Below are 13,722 nucleotides of genomic sequence, written 5' to 3'. Positions count from 1 at the left end.
TGTGTTCGTGAGGAAATGACAGGCACCAGTGCTCCCCTTTCCCGGCTCTTACTGTGAAGGGGTCCAACCTCAGCGGACTGACCTCATTGCTCATCCAGACTTCATCGAGTTCCCAGTGTCCCTCGGACTACCTTGCACTTACCTTCCTACAGTTGGCTCTCACATGTGAGCTAAGCAGAAGCAGACTTTTAAAGCTATGGGAACCTACTCATTAGTGGGCCTTGAAACTCATTTAGTGTGTGGCAATCAGAATATTCTTCCCTTAAAAGGATGCTCAGAAAAGAATGCAGCTTTCAGCAGGCACATAGAAAGACACAGCATTTGTTTCAGATGGATAATTAAATAGAGGTCTGTGTGCCACTGACTGAATACCACCCATCAAGTTCAGCTGAGCCATTTCCCAGCCTTAGTGACACAGTGGGGTGTTCACTTAAGGATGTGTATTTGAAAATGTCTGACCACTGTGCACACTGAGCAAACATTTCACATGGAAAGGCTGGGGTGCAGCTCAGCTTAGCATGCCGCACATCACCCAGTCATATCTCTGTGTGTGCTAGATAGCTATGCAAAATATATTACCTTTTGGACACACACTGTTTAAGTGACATCCCGATCTGTGACTTGTGTTCAAACATCCCTTGCCCTGCTTAAAGTCAAAGCTGTTGTAAAAATTACCGCCAATGTTTATATAGTTTAACCCCAGTGCAATCATTTTAAAATATAAATACTGCAGAGAAATTAATATTAGGGAAAAAAACAGATTTCTAAAAATTTTAATGGGAGCTCAACTGCAATTTGCAGAATAATGTCATTTCATATTCTTCTTTGAATTTGTCCCTTTAAATGTTAACACACAGCCCAGCCCTGTGTGTTAGGTAAATTGTGGGTCTCCATTTATACCATCCAACGGTATTAAGAGAGGTTTTAAACACCAGGCTGCAGAGCAGGAGCCAGCCTTTGCTGGGGAATGCATTCATGTGCACAGCAGCCTTGCACAGCTCATTGGAGATAAGACAGCTTTGACTTCACGTGCCAAACTTTTGTCACTTTGTCTGTTTTCATATTTCTCTATGACTCTGCGGAGACAAGCGTTTGATCGGCTGAGCAGCAAATTGAAAATGCTCCTCTTAAGAAATCGAATGCTGGAGTGAACAGGGAACAGAGCTTCCTCTCCTGCACCGGGTAGCCACTTCCTCTGAGCTAGACAGTTGCTGGACACGGGCCTGCAGAAGTGAGCAGGGGAAGTTACTCAAATGTGTATTTTGACCTGGATGCTTTCGCGTCCCGAGGCTGGAATTCCCTATGCCTAGGTCTATGGTGGGCTAGAGGTTCTCCATTTACATTTTTCAAAGGCCCTCTGAGCCTTTCCACCATCCGTGCACCTGACAGGCTGACCACTTGAATCGAAGCCCAGGGCTGTCTTTTGTCTGGCTTGAGGTTGGGCTTAGATGATAGGATCAGCTTAGTTCATTTGCTGATACTGTCACAAGCCACCCGAGACCAGGCAATTATAGAGCTAATAAGCTTCTATTGGAACACAGTTCTGGAATTCTAAGAACATGCCATCAGTGTCCACTCAGCTGGGTGAGGATCTCACTGGCTTCAATTCACGGCAGGACCGAAGGTCAAGAGGGAACCTGAAGAAGACATAAATGACACAGACAACCTTGCTTTAGTTTCATTATTTGAGGTTGTGGGTGTGCATGCATGCCTTTATATGTGGGTGTATGTTTATAGTTGAGAATGACATGTGTGCAGGTGTGCCTATACAGATGTGTGCATGTGTGTAGAAGACAGAGGTCAGCTTCCCATGTTGTTCCCCAGAAGCCACTTACTTACTTTATTTATTTTTTGGGGGGAGCAAGGTCTCTCGGTAGCACTAGTGAAACAGGCTAGGCTGGCAGGCCAGCGAGCCCCAGCAATGACTGCCTTTGTGGCCACCCCCTGTCGTTTATTTTTTAACGTGGGTTCTGAGGAGAGAAGTCAGATCCTCATCCGCACGAGGCAAGCGCTTTACCAACCAAGCCATCTCCCTAGCCCCACCCACAACCATGCTTTATAACAGCACGCACTCGTGGGACCAGGCCAGCCCAAGTGAGGGAGAGCCCAGGCCTTTGAGACAGCATGAAACTCCTCACAAGGAACTCTGTCCTATGGTCCAGACACCTCTCACTGCCCACCTCCAAATACTGCCGTGCAGAGAAAATGAAGCTTTAATGTGGGGTTTAGTGGGGACTGTTGGGATAGAGGAGACTGAGGCTCTGGAACCCCACACCAGCCCTACCCCTCCACTGAACTCTCCCTCAGGCATCCTGTCCACACAGTTGCCTCCATTTGTCCCAGTGACATACATTTCCCCTTCTCGTCCTCCTGCCTCCCACTGTGACCAGGCTTGGAGCGTGGCCCTGTGGCTTCTCCAGTCATCCTTCTGACTGATGAGACATCACTGAGTGCACTTGAACTTCTCCCTCCAGGACCTCTCAGCACTCCTGAGTTACAGCTTAGCTCATTTTCTGCCATACAGAGTTGGGGCAATTTCAAAAGGCATATTTATGTTTATGTGTCTCCAGGAAGCACCTGTTAATCAATATGGAAAGGTATTTAAAGCCGTAACCCCTGGGTCCTCCGAATCTTTGTCCAGCTGATATGTGAAAAGCTCAATAGCCATTTGCCACTGCGGGTGATGCTGATCATGACCCACAACTAGGCCAGAGCCTTCACTGTTAATTTCCTGGTTCACTGGGCTTCCAGACATGCTAGAGGTAAATATCCTGGAGTCACGAGACTTGTAGCAGAGTAAGAGAACTTAATCCTTCCTGACAAAGTGATTGCCAGCTCCTGCTTTGCATCCTTAGTGGCAGAGAGAGAGAGAGAGAGAGAGAGAGAGAGAGAGAGAGAGAGAGAGAGAGAATATGAGGTAATAATTTCCACTCTTGGCAACAGCAATAACAGAGTTCATGGCCACCCATTCACTGCCCCTGTGTGCCAGGCTCTGTATGTGATGTGACAGGGTCACATTGGAACCTTGAGGTAATCATTTAATCACAAACATTCTGTGGAATGGCCCTGACTTCTGTTTTGTACAGAAAAGCGAATGCCAAGGAGAATGAGTAACTTTTCTAAGATGCACAACAGTAATTTTTAGAACTAAGATCTGAGTCTGGACCTTCTAACTGACAAGGGTCTTGCCCCCGTCAGCTCCCAGAAGCCTCTATTTTTGCTGTCGACTTTGCCAAAAGGAGCATTTGACATAACATATATAACATTCATATATATATATATGAATGATATATGAATATGAATGTATTTTAAAGACAGGGTCTCTCTACATAACCCTGGCTTCCCTGTAACTCACTACATAGATTGGGCTGGCTTTGAACTTACAGAGATCCACCTGCCTCTGCCTCCTGAGTGCTGAGATTAGAGGTGTGTACCACCATGCCTGGCTCTCAAATAAATTCTTAAGTCAGATATTGATTAAACTAAAAAAATAATTGTGATTTATCTCTCATTGTTCAGATGGATAAGGAATAGGCAGTGTGGTGTGTGGAAGGAGGGAGAATAAATGAAGTACCCATTATTTTAAAGTCCAGAAGCCACACAATCCAGACCTGGATTTCTGCTTTTTAGAAATAGACTATGCTCTATGACCCCAGGAGCCTTTCTTCTGATTTTGGATTTTGAATTGGGACTTTGGGGAATGCAAGTCTTTGCCTTTGCTTGCCTTAGCCTCTCTGTGTGGTTTTAAACTCTCCTTGTACCCTGTTCCCCAGGATACCAGTGTTTCCTAGAATTTCTGCACTTGGTATCAGACCTGGGAGGAAAAAAAAGAGAAAAACAGGATACTGTCTACAGGCTGTCACTGCCATGTTAGGGGGGGAGCAGTGATGTTTGACTCCTCTGAAAAAGCAAGAGAACAATCAGTCTGTTATAAATTTAATTTATGAAAACAATACCACAAGCATAAAGCATCTGACAGTACAGCCATCGATCCCGTCTCCTGGTCCCAGGGGAGCAGTTGCTGTGTTTGATATGCTGGACTTCAAATTGTCTTCCTTTATCACTGAAATGTCATGTTAGCCAAACACTGAGCGCAGCTGAAAGGCTGCAAGCGTACTGGGAGAGACAGAAGAGTATTTTTCACTCTTTTAGAGGTGGGGGAAAAAGCCTGACTTGGTTGACAGATTTTCCCTGGTGGTGCGGATTGATCCTTTTCTCCCCTAATTCTCTTCCTTGTCTTTGTTTTCTTGGCCGCACTGCATTTCCATGGTTTTGTTTGAGGCGTGTGAAAAGGGTCAACCGTGATGTTCTGGGTCTGCGGTTTTTCTTAACCTCTGGGGTGATTTTCTTTAACAGAGTTGTCGAGAAGTCACTATTACTTGCCAGAAAATAAAACAACCAACTTTTCATTACAAGTTAAATAAATATTGAAAGATTAGCATTCTATAAGGACCATTAGCTTATGTATCACAGTGAATGTTTTTATGACTCTTGGTGTAAAGAATGCTCATATAAAAATAGTGTCTTAGCGAATATTTCTCCCTGTTGTGGCTTGTAATAGTCCTAATCCCAAATCTAGTTGGAATATCATTCATCTACAGAATACCCGACCTTCAGTTGCAAATAGCTAAGTTAAATCATTGTTATGATGGCACAGTTTCAGATATGAGGAGACAGGAGCTCAGGTGAACTCCCTACATCATCTGTCATGAAGAACAGGAGAGATGTCTCAATGAACCGTGAGTGCTCTTGAGTGACCCAATGCACTTACTTATCTGCTTATTCTGACCACCAGGTCATGCACAATACCAAGGAGAATTCTGCCCACAGCTCCCGAGGGCTCTTCAGAGAGCACGTTCCCGAAATACATAGATTGAAAACCATAAGCAATTACCATTTTACATCTGTTTAATTAGCAAACATTTGTAGAATGGACTGCTTCAAGCTGGTGCAATACTGGGGAAGGTCTGGACTCGGAAGCTCTTGGAAGTCATAGAATTGCTTGGTGACCACTGTGGCTTTCCCGATGTTCAAACACGTCTATTGCCTTTGATATAGTGTGCATATGTTTAAGTATTCCACATTTGGAGAGCACTTAGAATAAGAAAACTGTTGAAATGTTCATTGCAGAGTTTTGTTGTTGTTGTTTTAATCATCAAACAATTAGAAAAGATTTTTGTATCAACAAGTAGACCCTTTGATCAATGTTGGAAAATCTGTCATTTTGTGTGCATGAGGTCTAATGGTATGTAAAATGTTAGGACATTGAGGTAAGTGGAAGAGTGCTGGTTACAGATCTATGTCATTATATGTGTGAAGGGTGGAATTTGCCAACATGTCCCCACATTAGCATTCGATTGTAACAATTTTATTTTCATTTAACAATAATTAGAATCTAAAAATTCTTGACTATGAAGATTACTATCAATGAAAATTTGATATTTAACTTTTCTTACAATAAAGGAGTTGTTCAAGTAAGAAAAAATTAAAAGTAGCATGTAAGTGATTAAATTTGTGGAAGAAGCAGACACCCAAGTAGATGAATGGAAAGGGTACCTTATGAAATGATGAACCCCATTGTCCTTGCTCTCTTGGGGATTTCAGTGTTGACAGTGGAGTAAGAAGATCTCCTCAGATCATTTAGACACAGGTTGTCTCTAACACAAGGACACAGTGTACTTGAGTCATGAACGCTGAAGTGTCCGAATATGGATGGGATCAAAAGGTTTTGTGGAAGGACTCTATCCACCATAGACCTGGAAGGAAAGGTGAATAACAGTCAGCTTTCTGCCAGGCTTCAGTGAGGTTTGTAAACATCTCAGTGGGTAGGAGTGCTTTCAGAAATAACCTAAATAGCCAATGACAGCCAGTTGGTCAGTAAAGCATAAAAGGTCCTATGGAGACCAATTCAGTAGACACTGGAAGTAATGGAGAAAAATATGTGTTAAGTGGAGTAAATATCTGGTGTAGAGTTATGTATAAAAGGGAGATAAGAAGCTATAGAATATGATTCTGAGTCCTGTGCAGTTATTTTCAGGAAAACGGCAATTAAAGATCTCTGAGCTTATCAATAATGCCACTTGGATGTAGGTTAACAGGCCATGGAATCTCTATCCTTGTCTCTATTCTTTGTTTTTCTTCAACATATATGTGTCATTACCACAATAATCAGGAAAAATGGCATGTAATAATGTTTCTTAAATGGAAATTAATATCCTTCCCCAAATGTGCAACAAGAGAGCTGTTGCCTGAAATGACTCCAGAAAGAAGCAACACAAGACTACAGAAAGAAGAATTCAGTTTTGATTCCATCAAGTAAATAAGTCTGTGGCCACGTCCAGATGGAGAGGTGTCCCTTTATCCTGACTCCATTGGAGAGCAGCTTCCACTGAAATGCCAGTGCGGGGCTTGGGCAGATCCAGCTCTTCCTGACACAGTCTCAGTATCCTGCCTCCTTGTCGTTACTCAAGCTCATTCTGTTCTTGTTTTTGTTTTTTTTTCTAAAAATATGGGATCACACAAACACCCAAGTCCTCCTCCTCTTTCTGTCCTCCCCTCCTTTCTCCTGTGTTCTGCGTCCCTCCCTCCCCCTTCTATCTTTTCCAGCTTCACAAGAGTAGGCAGACTGAGTGAAGGTAGATGCTTCTCTATGTTTCTCTACTTATAAAAGCCCTTAGGTTTACATAATTCTGAAAACATTAAAGTGACAGACAGCAGAGACCCCCTGGAAGTACTGGTTATGAGTTCTATACAGACTCGGCCCTAAATATCCAAATATAGTGCCTGCGATTTAAATAGCTCTCCAGGGCCAACAGTAGAATCTGATGTTAGCTTTCAGGATGATTATTGATTGTGATAAGAAAACAACAGAAATCTTCCAGAGCATCAACTTAGTTTTTGGTTTATGCAACCCAAAAATTTGTTAGAGGAGGCTGGCCCCAAGTTTGTCCTCATGACCAAATGTGTCTGCCCTGAACTTAATGAGATGTAAACAGACTCAAGGCTACCGTCACTCTGCTGTGGTTTGATAAGTAGTCCCCCATAGGCTCACATGCTGGAAAACTCGGTTCCCAGCTGCCAGCCCTGTCTAGGGAACTTGTGGAACATTTAGCGGGTGGAGCCAGGCTGTGGGAAGTGAGTCACTGTGAACAGGCCTTGAGGTGTTATGCCTCACCTCTGCTTTCCTGCCCACCTTCTGCTTTCTGACTGGTATATGATGTATGGAGCCGCCCACCTCTGGTCTGGCCACCACAGCTTCCCTGCCCTCTGCCACCACATCCTCCTGGAGCACTGATCTGAATAAACATCCCCTCCCTGAAGTTACCTCCCGTCATGTATCTGGTCATAGAAAATGAGAAAAGGAACTCATTCACCCTCTCCACCCACAGCTACATGGAGATGCAGCTACAGCTCCGTGCCTTGTGGTGATATATTGTGTACCCTAATAAACTATGCCTGAGGATCAGAGGACAGAGCCAGCCACTAGATTATACATAGAGGCTAGACAGCAGTGGCACACACCCTTAATCCCAGTACTGGGAAGCACACATGCCTTTAATCCCAGGAAGTGATGTCTGGGCAGAGAAAGGTATATAAGGGGGCTGGAGAGATGGCTCAGAGGTTAAGAGCACCGACTGCTCTTTCAGAGGTCCTGAGTTCAATTCCCAGCACCCACATGGTGGCTCACAACCATCTGTAATAAGATCTGGCACCCTTTTCCGTATACATAATAAATAAATAAATCTTAAAAAAAAGAAAGGTATATAAGGAGTGAGGAAACAGGGACTAAAGAAGTTCAGCTGAGACTCATTTGGGTGAGGATTCAGAGGCTTTCATTCACAGGGTTCGTGGAGTTGGCGAGGTAAGGTTGGCTGTGGCTTGCTCTGCTTCTCTGATCTTTCAGCTTTCACCCCAATATCCGGCTCTGGGGTTTTTTTTTTTTTATTATAACACCATTTAAGATTCAAACAACACTGTCTGGTCTTTACTTAGTTCAGAAAAGGAATTTTGTCTTTAAAAAAAATAATATTAGAGATTATCCTATGATCTCAGTTGATGTGAAAGAGCTTTGGGATTTCTCATTTCAGTGTGTGATGGACTAATATTATTGTCAGAAGGAATTCCCATCCAATATGATTTGATGATAGAAAACCTACTGGAAATGTCTCCTACATGCTTTTGAATATTGGTAACTATTTATGAACTGGAGGAGAGAAGAGAAAAGGGAAGAAGGGAGGGGTCGGGGAAGGGAGGAGGGCAGTATTCTGGAGTAGTCTCCTTACACTTGTGTCTGCTGTGGACTCATTTTCTTTTTCTGCCTTGGTGGTATAAAAGTGGGAGCCCTACAGCAGGGAAGCCTGTCGATGATTCCCAGTTAGTGGCTAGATAGGAGAAGGGCATCACGTAGATGGAAAAAAATTATTCCATGACCTCTTCTAAATTCTCCAGTTATATATCATCACGGCTTAGCTGGGAGTCAGCTACACAGAAGACTCGCTGCAGGACCCACTTTCCCTGTTGTGTATTGATGCCTAATGTTCCTGCCTCCTGCTCTTTGCTTCTTCCTGCCCTGAGCATTTACAGTTTTATTACTGTCTTGTGGGGTTGAAGAATGATATCTAATAGCACAAACCTGGAACTGCCCCAGGACTTGGCACAGCATCCTGCATGGCATAGGTGTTGGTAAATAGAGAATGACTGTAAGCCCAAACCCTGAAAAGAATGTTGCACATTTATCAGGTGGTTCATAGAAAGATATATCCTTGATGGTTGGGGAATATTATTTTAAGTTGTATTACTTTGTTTATGCTGCATTTGTTTAACTCTGTGAAGCTGTAATATTGTGCCTGTCTAAAACACCTGATGGTCTAATAAAAAGCTGAACGGCCAAGAGCCAAGGAAGGAGAAAGGATAGGTGAGGCTGGTGGGCAGAGAGTATAAACAGAAGATAAACCTGGGAAGAGAGAAGAAATAGCCAGAAAAGGAGGAGGACATCAGGGTCCAGCCACCCAGCTACACAGCAAGCCATGGAGTAAGAAATAATGAAAAGTATACAGAAATAGAGAAAGGCAAGAGGTAGATGGATAATTTAAGCTAAGTAAAACTGGTTAGCATCAAGCCAAGCTAAGGCCACACATTTATAATTAACAATAAGCCTCCATGTGTGATTTATTTGGGATCTGGGTGGTGCCCTCCTCAAAAGAGCAAAAACAACCAACAACACTTGATAGCTAATCCAGTTAACTGAATCCAGAATGGGTTTCAAGCATGTCTTCTTTATAGAGTTCTGATGAGTGGTTAGAACATTGGTTCCTCTGCATGTTGATTAAATGTGTTGTGTCAGAAAGATTCATGATAAATAATACCAGGTGGCTTAGGAATGTAGAATGCACACTTACTTAACAACAATAATTCAGTGATGTGCAGTTCTCTAGTCCAGAACAGCCAGAGCCCTGGCAGTGTGGTGCTACCATGACATGGCTGTGACTTTAGTGTCCTGAGTTCCTGAATGAAACACATTCAAAGTGTTTCCTGTCAATGGAAGCATTGCTTGAGGTGCACAGGACATTCACTGTGTAGAAGCTATTTGGGTCTCCTCAGTCATGGCTACCATACTGACCACTTCCAATTTACAGTGAAGTTCAACTTTCTTTTGCTAAATTAACATTCAAAACAGGATAATACTAGGTACCAACACCACTGTCCTTATTATTGTTGTTAATAGTATTTTATGGCTATTGTTTAAGGCCAAGATAGTGTCACCATGAAGAAAAGGCCTAAGGTTTGCTTTCCATTCCATGTGGCTATGTCAGGGCCTCAGCTGATGGCGTCTTCTGGAGCCCTGTGCAATCTCCCATATCTAATGTCTGCAGCCCTTATGGGGAACCGTACTTGATCACTGACTGTTTAGCAGGCATTCACCAGATGCTTACTGTGTGCTTGTTGCTGTTTGTTCTAAGAGCTTAAAGATATTTCCCTCTTCTGTGTTATGCCCCTGGCATTCTTGTCTTTTTCTCTGTAATGCTCCACAAGCTCACTGAAGGAAGGTCCTTAGAAGCTATGGCTTACCTACTTGTGGTGTGTACTCAACATCCAGAACAGGGACCAGTGAGTAGATTCTCATCTGGCTTGCACTCTGTCATGCCCTTGTGTTAAAGCCTGAGAGAACAGGAGTCTCTCTGTACCCAGTGTATCAGCATACAGTAAGCACCCAGTGTGTCAGCATACAGTAAGCACCCAGGGTGTCAGCATACAGTAAGCACCCAGTGTGTCAGCATACAGTAAGCACCCAGGGTGTCAGCATACAGTAAGCACCCAGTGTGCCAGCATACAGTTTCAGGATTTGGGGGATGTGGTGAAGGCAGACACTTGACTCTGATGAACTGAAAGGCATCAACTTGACTGCCCATGCTAAAGCTCCAAAGCTCCAACCCAGGTGTGTATTTCTGCGTAAGTCTGTCCGTCTATCTTCTTCTGCATCAATCTCTTCCATAAATATAGAAATAGAAGCAAAACTATTTCATTGTTTTTGTGAGGCATGAGATCAACTGAGTCCATTAGCTGTGAATTTGGTGAGTGTGCCAAGGCAGCATGTTGGGACTCCTGCAGAAGTTTAGCTAGGAAGCCTGGAGATGAAGGAAGGCAAGGTCCTATGGGGAGCTGGGATTTGGAATGGACAAAAGGTGAATGTTGTATTTGCCAGAAGACAGGAAGTAGTTCCCAGAATGAGAGTGGTGGTATAGAAGGAGGGGGATTCCTTGAATGAGCACATTGCTGAGCAGTGATGGAGGACAGCACTCAAATCCAAGTAGCAATAGATGGATGCACCTTCAGTAAGGTTTCCTTTTATGGCCGAGGCTGGAGTGAGGGGAGTGTCAGGAGGCTGCTGCATTTGAGAGTAGGAAGCCTCAAGTTGAACATGTTCAGAAGCAAGGACATGTGTTGGGAAGGAAGAGGCGTCAGGCATGGGTTAGGGTCTGACTGAGAAGTGAAGCCGCACGTCAGTGCCTCCCTGCAGACAGACAGATGACACTAGCCAGAACATAGTCTAACAAGAGGACTCACAGCTGTGGTGTTGAGCAACTGTCACAAGGTGAGAGTCTCCATGGGTGGCACATTGCTGGAGAGAACAAGTCTCGAATCGTGAGAAATGTTTGTAGTCTGTCGTGTGAAGTTAGAATTTACGGTAGTCTCTATAACCATGAATGAATATTGTTATAGTCATAGTTTTCTTGATATTTCAAATTTCCCATGTCCTTCAAATTTGCAGATTTTAGAGTTGAATTAGACCTGATATCCATCCTGTCCAGTTCACCCTTGAGAACACTCAGAGATGGGAATTCACCGTCTAGACTACTTTGTTCTTGAGTGGAATCAAGTCCATTCCTGTGGGAGCCGTGCAGTGTGGTGTGGATTTTACCTTGTAATGATCACATACTCTACCCATTGTGGTGTGGGTTTTACCCTGTAATGATCACATACTCTACCCATTGAGGTGTGGGTTTTACCTTGTAATGATCACATACTCTTCCCATTGTAGTGTGGGTTTTACCTTGTGATGATCACATACTCTTCCCATTGTGGTGTGGGTTTTACCTTGTAATGATCACATACTCTTCCCATTGAGGTGTGGGTTTTACCTTGTAATGATCCCATACTCTTCCCATTGAAGTGTGGATTTTACTTTGAAATGACCAATCTTCACACTGAGAAGTGCAGTCTGCCCTTGCTTGCCCCTTCAATCTGAGCTGTGCTGATGACCTGCCTTGATGTGGAGGTGGCAAAAGTGACTCCTGTGCCCAATACGACTCTGTGACTTGTTTGAAGACACATGGCAGTTTCTACCCTTGTCCTCCTGAAATCCACAACTGCTGTATAAAAAAGTAAAACTCCTTGGACTGACTGCAGGATGCAAAGATGAGGTGTCAGAAACCCCACATGGGCTGAGCCCCAGGGGATTCAGCCACCTGGTGGGGATCCAGACATGGTAGTAGCACCCACTTGATTCCTGATGGGAACAGCTGGAAGCTCAGGCCAAAGCAGAGGGTGAGTCAGCACTGGAGTCACTGGAGGCTTCGAATGAAAAGATGCAAAACTCTTCCCTGGGGTCCAGCCCAGCATACAGTTTCTAGCTCTTCCTAAACACTAAAACTTTGTTTTTAGTAATACAAGTGGAGATATCAAGGTAAGGTGGTTGGAAGGGAGAAAGAGGGGAGAGGAGCAGTTGTGTGCAGAGAAAGCCAACCTTGGGGTTATGCCTTATTTTAATTACACCTTTCAGAAGTCTCTGCATGAGCAAAAGTGAAGAAAACCACATGCAACTAATGTGACTCCACTCTTTATATAGTGCCAGATTAAATGAAAAAACACCTCAAACTCAGCTTTTTAAGTCACAGTGGATGGATAAGGGCCATCTTCCTCTTCCAGGTTCCCCAAACCCTCCGCAAGGTAGACAGGCTCCTTATGTTGTTGCTCCTTGTGGAGAAAGTGGCTGGGAGCCCTGAGATGGGGTGTTTCACCAATTTGTGTGATATTTGCAAAAAGCAAGAGCAGAAATGTGCATAGCTCCAACTGCAGCTCAACACACACTGTGGATGTTATTTGTGATGATGTGTTTGTAACTCAGATGCATTGTTCTCAAGCACAGATATGTAGATGACTTTATCAAATTCCAAGGTCGAAGGTTAGAGACACCGCAGTGTGGGGCAGTCATTCCTGTTCTCTGGTCACTTAGAACTCAGCTAAGTCCTTGTCTCTTGACTCATACCCTCATCTGAGGTTGGGGGGAAGGGTGGTATGTCTCCAGCCCAGGGCTGTTCTGATGAGTGAGAGACACAGTGTATCTCTTTGTCTGCTGAGGGAACAGCATATAGTGTCAGTCACTGAGGGACCACTCACATCCTGAGCCTTTCATGTGTCTGGGTTGTCATTGACACTATTTTTTAAGACTGTTTATCAGGAAATAAAACAACACATTTTGGTCAATGATTTAAATGTGATAAACATTTAGTATATTAGGAACAGAATATTATATGGGGCCATTTTACAGTTTACCTGTATCTTTAAGATTTTCTGCCTCCAACCCTGAAGAATTCATTTTCAAGTTTCAAACAATTTTTGTAAATTTTCAGGCAAACCAAAATAAAATTCTGGGCCCTTCTTGTTGGTTTTGTTTTGTCTTTGCTGATTTTAGACATAAGAAAATAAGCGCCGCAGTGAGTTCGGGTACGAGGGGACTGTCATGTCGGAAGACATCCTTTTTACTGCGTACCTCCCATCCTCTGACTCTTACATTCACTGCCACTGTGGTTTTGGGTACAAGACCTGCTTGAGCTTGGGCCCCTCCCGCTTCATCATGGATGGGAGAGAGGCCATGGGGACTCGCTTGTCTCTGAGCGAATACTGGTAACTCATGGTTATTGGGGGAGGGGGAGATGTCACTGTCTCCAGTGGTGGAGCCACTGGTAAGCTGGCCTTGCTAAGTAAATGACATCTCGCCTCACCCACACTCAAGCAAGAAACAAATGAAGGGGGCATGCTATGTGCAAAAAGACTACGTGAGACAGGAGACTGGCCGAGATGAAGGGTTCCAACAGGAGAGGGAGGGGACTGTGAAAATCACACAAAAATCATTATATCAATGTATAAAACTATGGAACAACTTACAAAAATTTAAGGAAAAATAATGTGGGAGGCAGCAAACTGTCTACGAGGAACAGAATA

General features: G+C 43.8%; 1 protein-coding gene across 10 annotated transcripts in view; it reads left to right on the top strand.

Moving 5' to 3' along the window:
• The window catches only part of St6galnac3 (ST6 N-acetylgalactosaminide alpha-2,6-sialyltransferase 3), a 612,241-nt gene that overhangs the window by 355,335 nt on the left and 243,184 nt on the right, over nt 1-13,722 (top strand). The window lies entirely within an intron of this gene.

This window comes from Peromyscus californicus, unplaced genomic scaffold (genome assembly GCF_007827085.1).
Source record: "Peromyscus californicus insignis strain IS unplaced genomic scaffold, ASM782708v3 Scaffold_9__1_contigs__length_137607984, whole genome shotgun sequence".
In the NCBI taxonomy this organism is placed as follows: Eukaryota; Metazoa; Chordata; class Mammalia; order Rodentia; family Cricetidae; genus Peromyscus; species Peromyscus californicus.
Note: the sequence above shows the minus strand (reverse complement) of the source record. Positions and strands in the feature narration are given on the sequence as shown.